At 39.0% G+C, this 8,921-nt stretch overlaps 1 pseudogene; it reads left to right on the top strand.

Moving 5' to 3' along the window:
• The first annotated feature begins 2,612 nt into the window (after positions 1-2,612).
• Positions 2,613-6,718, top strand: LOC117403201 (opsin-5-like; annotated as a pseudogene).
• The last annotated feature ends 2,203 nt before the right edge of the window (positions 6,719-8,921 follow it).

The following is an 8,921-nucleotide window of genomic DNA, read 5'->3' as shown; positions in this document are numbered from 1 at the left end:
CACACATCTCCCGAGCGCAGATTGCGCATCTCCTGACAGGTACTGTATCACTAGGAGGAAAAAGGAGAACAATGTAGTCCAGGAGGGGCCAAAAGACTACATCCCCCAGAATGCCACGGGAGACAGCCAAAATGAGATTCACCTGGTTCTAATTAGCAGGCAGGTATATAATAAGAAAGAAAGTGTTTGTTCTGGGCAGTCTCCAGTCTGTGCGAAGCAAGGCTGGTATGGTGAAGAAACCGGTGTGGTTTAAAAGGTACTGTGTGAACTTTTTTGTATTTTGTGTGTGTTTATAAACTGTTTTAATCGGTAAATGGCTTAGCCGCCCGATTTTAGATAGAACTGGAACCAGCGAGTTTAGTTAGTACTCCAAAATAAAGTTAGGTTTTTTTGTTTGTTTTTTTTTCTTTTTGTTATTGTAAATAATAAAAAGTGCATGCCAGTGCTTAAACTTGCAATTCTGGGTCTGGGCCTCAAAGACACCTTGGTGGAAGTGTGCTGTAAAACTGGGTTGTCTGTTATTATTTATTTCTTAGCAGACACCCTTATCCAGGGTGACTTACAATTGTTACAAGATATTGCATTATACATTTCACATTATACATATATTGCATTTTTTTTTTTTTTTTTTACATACAATTACCCATTTATCCAGTAGGGTTTTTACTGGAACAATCTAGGTAAAGTACCTTGCTCAAGGGTACAGCAGCAGTGTCCCCCACCTGGGATTGAACCCACAACCCTCCGGTCCAGAGCCCTAACCACTACTCCACACTGCTGTTAATAGAGGTTGCTTACTGTAGTTTTGTATATGGCCACGTTGAAAAGGTTTAAGTATAATGGGGGCTATTCAAGTAATCAATTCATGAACGTTATCTAATGATGCATCTAAATGGGCGGTGGTATTAGATCATCCAAGGGTTAGATTTATTATTATTATTATTATTATTATTATTATTATTATTATTATTGTTTATTTAGCAGACGCCTTTATCCAAGGCGACTTACAGAGACTAGGGTGTGTGAACTATGCATCAACTGCAGAGTCACTTACAATTACGTCTCGCCCGAAAGACAGAGCACAAGGAGGTTAAGTGACTTGCTCAGGGTCACACAATGAGTCAGTGGCTGAGGTGGGATTTGAACCGGGGACATCTTGGTTACAAGCCCATTTCTTTAACTACTGGACCACACAGCCTCCTTAATTGAATGGAACCCAATTAATTTATTCATCTAAGGCTGCTTATTTGATTAATATCAGAAGTGACAAAACTAATGAATCATGTGAATTTTATCCCATCTGATTAAAGCAGATAATTCAATAGCTCCTCAATCTCAGGACTTCCCAGAGTATTATTCATCCAGAATTAATACAATATTTACTTCATGTGTGCCTTTACAAAGAGAAAGGGGTGGGTGGGGCAACAGTCATCCAGGACTGGCGACATGTCACTGCCTTAAATGTCACTGCCCAAGCTTGATGCAGCTTAGTTCACTCTAGACACACAATATCTGTCCCTAGGCAGAGGAAGAGATCTAACGCTGTCACACACACATTTTTACTATTACACCAAAGGGTATATTTCCTACTTTTTTTAAAACTGTGCTTGTTGTTTAATCCCTGCTCTTTTCCAGCTGTCCTGGGAAATGTAGCGGTCCTTGTCACTGCTTTAGAAATCCTCCCGCCTCAAGCCGTCTGAGCTCCTGAGCTGTGACTGATCTTGGGATGACAATCGGCATGTATCCACTTGCCATTGCCCATGCCTGGAACCATAGCTGGCTGGGAGGATACTGCTCCTGTATTTATTATGGATTAATCAGAATCTTTGGAGTTTCCAGCATAATAACTTTAACCATAATGGCTATAACTTGATTTTATAGTCTCAGAATTTGCAGTTTCCTGGTGAGTTCACATATCTGATAAATTGCCTTTGATCTTTAAAGAATACAGTAGCTTCAAAGAGCACAGAGGTTTTGAAAGAGAATATTGACGTCTTTCCCAATGTCTTTTGTGACATTGACAAAGACTTTGTTTAGTTTTATACATTTATTTTTTGTACATACATATGTACGACCACCTCCACTCATTGCAGGTGATTTCATCCCCAGTGTGGGATAATCAACATTGAGAGATGCAAGTGTGCCTACAATTAAAAGTAAGAATTTGGAATATGGTGAATTTGCAAAAAAATAAATGTAAAACAAGTCATATTAGTTTAAAATCCAAAATACTGTAACGGGTCCCAGGCCCTGAGGATAGTAAGGATCATTGCCCACTTTGTCAAACAGGTAATACAGCAATAACGTGGAACAGAAAAGCCAGAGTACTTTTTTTTTTTTTTTTTTTTGAGGACCGATCTCAAACCTTGGTGCACTAGAGCGACTATTTTGAAAATAACTTTGAAAATGACTAAAGTTTTAAGTGTGAAGTTGTCAGGATGTTGACAAGGAAAAGAGAAATTACAGGTACGTTATTTAAACAGTTGTAGCAACACATGGAAACATATAATGCTATATTTTTCGGAACCCTGCTATCTAATCTTTAACATGTTATGTTAATGAGGTGTTTGTCTTATTTAAAGTGTGAAGATGAGCAAGAAGAATTGTCTATTATGATTCTTTTCACCTGGCTCTATGCTTTGATGTGGTCAGTTGTCCCGTTACTTGGCTGGGGAAAGTATAGTCCTGATACATTTGGGTTATCTTATACTATCTGTAAGGAACTATTGATAAACAACTGAAAAACAATATTGGTGAAGTCAAAAATATGTTTATTGCTGCAATACAAGAATAGAACTATTGTATTGCCCAGAGTCATGTCACTCTGGGCTGCAGTGAGATTGGTAGAACTAGGGTTACCATATGGCTCCAGATTAACCAGACGCTTTGAGACAGACCGGGATTTCAAAATTCCCCCTAAATTGAAAGTAATTCATGTATAAATGAGCTCAACCTTTGCTGAGATTAATCCTGCTGTGGTGGAATTGCTTGGGCGCAGCAAACAAGTCACACTGATCAGCTGCTTCTGATCAGATCTTAATGAACCAATAGCTAATTTATCGATAGAGCAACGAGATGATGATGCGATTGTATTTGCAGAATAATATGGGCGATTGAATTTTAACAAACAGAAAAAAATAGAGACTGACTGCAATTCATTCTTGGTATAATACAATTATTTGACGCGCATGCGTGTATTTAAGCACCATTATTAATTGTAGCTAAGGATGGTTCATTTACACCTTCATTTATTTCAATTTAGGGGCAAGTTTGAAATCCCGTTCTGTCTCACAGCGTCCGGTTAATCTGGAGCCACATGGTAACCCTAGGTAGAACTGAGCACCACACAATGCATTCACTTCAGTTTTGTAGATTCCAAAACACACCGTTTTAATGTCATTTATGACCCCTCCTCACTATACCTGTGTACGTGGCAAGTTTTCAAGCCTCACAAAAATTCCTTTACATCTGTTATCTCTGAGATTCTCCCATCCCACCATGCAACCAAGCAGAGCTGTGAAACCCCCTTCATAAATGGTCATATTTGCTCTCCCTCTACTCAATCTGGAATTTGAGACAGACCCTGCATTCCAAAATACCCCACATAAACCCTATGCTCAGTATCTCTCAATTGAAAGTACCATACATTCCAAATATTAATATGGACTATCAAATTTCCTTAATCACATGGAGTGAATTTAAAGTCAACGGATCTACATTTATGATCTGTATGTTCATACTCTGCACAACAGTACCAGCTCTGACCATCATCGTATGCTACTTTGGAATAGCACGGAAAATCCATAAAGCGTACAAGGCAATGGGGAACAGCAATCATTCCCAGTGCAATGAAATTGGAATGGAGGCTGACAGCTGTGTGTATTTAATTACACTATGTAACACAATTTTTGTTCCTGGGTAGTAAGTGTTATTGCCTAATTGCTTATGCCTCAAAAGTATAGAAAATGGCTATTATTCCCCACAAACTTTGCTTTTGTGACCAGACAGTGATATTTTGAAATTTACCTATTTCCAATGAGAAAACGGGTGAATTTGTGTCTTTTCGTTCACATAGTCAGAAAAAAACAACATATGAATCCAAATTAACATGTATTTATACTAAAATAATACAAAAATGACTACAAAAGATTTAGAAGTGAGTAGTTTTTCGAGATTTATGATTATACTGTAAATCACTTTCACGAATCAGCCCCCAAATGTAGTCTCCCATCATGTTCTCGTTATACTGTCCTTGGTAGCGGCGTTCAAAGTCCAGTATATCCTGGTGGAAGCGCTCGCCTTGCTCCTCTGAGTACGCTCCCATGTTCTCCTTGAATTTTTATCAAGATGAGCATCAAGGATATGGACTTTGAGGGACATCCTACAGCCCATTGTGCTGTAGTTCTTCACCAGAGTCTCAACCAGCTCCACATAGTTTTCGGCCTTGTGATTGCCCAGGAAGCCCCGAACCACTGCGACAAAGCTGTTCCAAGCCGCTTTCTCCTTACTAGTGAGCTTCTTGGGGAATTCATTGCACTCCAGGATCTTCTTTATCTGTGGTCCCGACGAAGACACCGGCTTTGACCTTTGCCTCAGACAGCTTAGGGAAGAAGTCTTGAAGGTACTTGAAGGCTGCCGACTCCTTATCTAGAGCTCTGACAAATTGTTTCATAAGGCCCAATTTGATGTGCAGTGGTGGCATCAGCACCTTCCGGGGGTCCACCAGTGGCTCCCACTTGACGTTGTTTCTCCCCACAGAGAACTCGTTCCGCTGTGGCCAGTCCCGCCTGTGGTAGTGCGCCTTGGTGTCCCTGCTGTCCCAAAGGCAAAGATAGCAGGGAAACTTGGTAAAACTGCCTTGGAGACCCATCAGGAATGCCACCATTGCAGCCTCTTGATGCCATCTCAGAAAAATGCAGATATGTATCCTCTTAGGCAGCTGGAACTAAACTGAACTGGTGGGCTTACGGCTCCTGTATTTATACTACTATTTATATTACTGGAAAGTTCTAGAAGTTACTCCAAGTTTACTCAGCACTGAATCTATCTGGAATGTTCTGGAAAATAGGTAAATTTCAAAATATCACTGTCCTGGTCACAAAAGCAAAGTTTGTGGGGAATAATAGCCATTTTCTATACTTTTGAGGCATAAGCAATTAGCAAATAACACTTACTACCCAGGAACAAAAAAAAAAAAATTGTTACACGGTGTTATTGGTAACTATGAATAAAATGTTGACTATTTTCTGGGGTCGTGCACACATGCTTGTTTGTGAGGATGTGTAGAAGACAATTCACTGATTAGAGAATGCTGCACAGAACCTTTTTAAAGCAGCTCAATGGAAGGTTTGCATGAATACTACATTTGAAAAATAGATTGCATTTAGTAATTAAAACATTTAATTTTAATATCTTACCAAAAGTTTAAAAAAAATAGCAGAAATATATTTCAGTTGACAGCTGAATAATTTCTCAGGGAGATACAATGTTTGTAGTAACCTTTTTTTCACTGTCGCAATAAATAAAATGCTGTGCCATGACACCATTTTAACATTTATATTTCAGAAAACAGTGAGTTGCGTCCTAAATGACCATACAGAAAATTTGTCATATTGGTGTCGGAAATTCCCATTAAGTGCTTTGTTCAAGATACATTTAGTTATATGAAATGGTAAACAAAAATTTGGGCCTGAGATTGCAAAATATTGCAAATTGAAACAACTTTTAGCAATACTGCTTGTGTTGTAAATAGTTTGCATAAACTGCACAATTTAATGGTAGCTGAACCTACAGTGCAAGTTGAAAGTCAGATGTTCACAATGTCCATTTTTAATAATTACTGTATGTGTAACAGATTCAGTGTTTGTATCTACACATTTCCGTTTACTCCTTGCATTGGATAACTGATCCTGAGAGAAAAAAATGACTGCAGTTTTCTTTCTTTACCTTTAAGCTAGAGGAAATGAAACACAAAGTGTGACTAATCAGAGATTACAGATACAATGTGTGGTTTTATTTTATACACTAGATGGTGGCATTCTGTTGAATATGATTTTAATCCATCGCGTTCACTCATTATTATTATTATTATTATTTATTTCTTAGCAGACGCCCTTATCCAGGGCGACTTACAATTGTTACAAGATATCACATTATACATTATTTCACATTATACAGATATCACATTATTTTTACATACAATTACCCATTTATACAGTTGGGTTTTTACTGGAGCAATCTAGATAAAGTACCTTGCTCAAGGGTACAACAGCAGTGTCCCCCGCTGGGGATTGAACCCACAACCCTCCGGTCAAGAGTCCAGAGCCCTAACCACTACTCCACACTGCTGCCCCATTAAAGAGATGAGTTTGAGCTGTGAAATAAATCGGTCCCGTCTATTGTCTTTTAGATAGTAGTGCTCGTCAGTGTTGGCTTCATCGGCTGTTGGGCTCCCTGTGCTGCAGTCAGCCTCTGGTCAGTGTTCAGGTCCAGTGACTCAATACCACCTCTAGTGAGCCTGCTACCCTGTCTGTTTGCAAAGTCTGAAACCGCATACAACCTGTTCCTCCACTACATTTTCAGCATATCGTTCCAGAAAGAAATTAAACTGCTACCCTGCTTCTGTGAAAAGCCAAATTATTTTCTCAAGACGTCAACATGGCAGAAAAACCATGTGACTTGTGATGGTAAAAAAAAACTAGAAACCACTACTGCCTAAGACTCCAACCGTCAATAATCAGACAAAGCTTAACTTTTAGGGCTGTGAATAACTCTACCTCATTTTGTTGAACACTGGACAACCTGTTGACTATTTGCCGCAAAACGACAATCGAGCACCTTGTACCTTCTACACTACATCCTATCAATCAATCTACACTGCATTAACTTTCATATAGTGCTAATTCATGGACAGGGTACTTTACAACCACTGCAAACTTAAAAGGCAACAGTGAAAATGCTTCTGAAACTATTTTTCCACTTGCATCAAAATGCACATAACATTTTACAGCCTGGATACAGAGCACAAATAGACTTTAAATGGCCATCTAGGACCTTAATGCAAATACAAACTGTAGTGCTATTTTAATAGAGTACACCACTATACATCTTTCAGTGTTATTGTAATTTTTTCTGCCATGTGTGGAAGAAATTTGTAGTTGTAATTGTATGTACCTTATAATATGACATTTCAAATCAAACTACAGACTATAGCACAGATCTACTTCAAACGGACTAGATATTAGTAACAAGGTTGAAGATTTCAACTGGGGAATGGTTTAGATTACCTGCTGTGCTGACCTGCCTGGGTTCATCCAGTTGATATTTCCTGTATTACATGGCCGTGTGTTATAGGGGAAACACGCTCTCATTAATACCAGCAACAGAGCCTACCCCCGCACGAGCTGTCACTGTCATCAGTAACACATCTCCGCAATTCTCCAGTGTGTACCTAATAAAGCAAACCCCCCCCATAACCCGCCATGTCCAGTGAAAAGCAGGTAACTGCATTTTCCATGAGAGAGTCACTGTAAACCTCTATAAAAATCGGCCACCCGAAAAATCTCCCATCCACAGATGCTTTGTAATATACTCTGATTCTGACTGAAGGTAAGCCACTTCTCAGAAAAAAAGGTACACAGAGCAAACTAGTGAACATAGAAATGGCAACATAGTTAAAGCGTGTAATTTTCACACGCTCCCTAAACTTAAAAAAAAAAAAAAGTTGCCACGTAAACTTAACGAAAAAAAAAAAAACCAGAACTGGCACTCAAAACAGAATAAGAAAAATTCAGCTCCCCAACACCTGATTCCCTGTAAACCACAGCAAACTTGCTGTTTTAAAGTTACAAGTTTAAACTGTTCACTTTGGTTAGAGTTGCATTATAACTCCTAGTACAGACCATTGCAATTGTGATTTTCTTTATACTGTCTCACATAATGCAAACCGTATGTTAATTTTTGTTCAAGTTATCAAAGTTGTTAATACTATTTTAAATAAAATGCTTTATGCAGTTCAGTCTCTGTCTAATAACTCACTGAGATAAACACTGTGGGTTTAATAGCAGTTCTTAAGCAACCCTGTAAAAGGAGCTTGTATGAGTTTGTCGACCCGCTGCTGCCGCACCTACTACTGCTAACAATGTATCTCACAAACTCTTAACTGTGAACAGTTTAGAAATGTCCATCATTGTGGAAACTTTGCAACAAATCTAACTGCACCCTTCACTTTTACCTGTGACCTAAGAGAGACGTGATTTTTTTTCTTTTCCAGATGATAAAGATACATGCTTTTAGACATTGGCTTCATACTAAAGTTGCACAGGCGTATTCTGTATTTCTGTACGGCAAGTTCAACCGTGGACATCGCAGGGGATGGGCATGGATGTATTGCACATCCCGGTTCCATTTGAGTTTATTGTAAAATATATTTTTTGTGTGCTGTGTCTGAGGAAGGTCACCGTGTCTTTGAATACTGAAATACAATTTAATGTGTCGGTGTGACAGAATCCATTGTCAATGGTGCAGATTATTTAAACTGCACTCCACTTTACCCTGTACGGAGTTCCTTAATAGCGGTGAACGGGGAAGGTTGTTTAGGTGTGTTGGATGGCAAAATACCATGAAGACTGGAAACCTAGACCAGATATTTATTTTTGTCAGAAAGAGTCCAGTAAGTGCAAGCACTTATCCAAGACAGGCACAATTTGAGCCAGATAGCCATTAGCAAATCTTTCACCTATCAACGGACAAAGATGTGGATTTCTCTCTCTCTCTCTCTCTTCCCCCCTCATACCTTTCAAAATGTGCAAGAGCATAATCCCAGAGCACTCCACTGAATGTGCATTAGAGCAATGTTAACAGTCCTATGAGTCTTTGCAATATACGTATTTAGCAGAACACTGGCATGCTTCTGGGAACAG

The sequence above is a fragment of the Acipenser ruthenus genome, chromosome 5 (genome assembly GCF_902713425.1).
Source record: "Acipenser ruthenus chromosome 5, fAciRut3.2 maternal haplotype, whole genome shotgun sequence".
Taxonomy (NCBI): Eukaryota; Metazoa; Chordata; class Actinopteri; order Acipenseriformes; family Acipenseridae; genus Acipenser; species Acipenser ruthenus.
The sequence above is the reverse complement of the archived record's forward strand: the minus strand, read 5'-3'. Positions and strand labels throughout refer to the sequence as shown.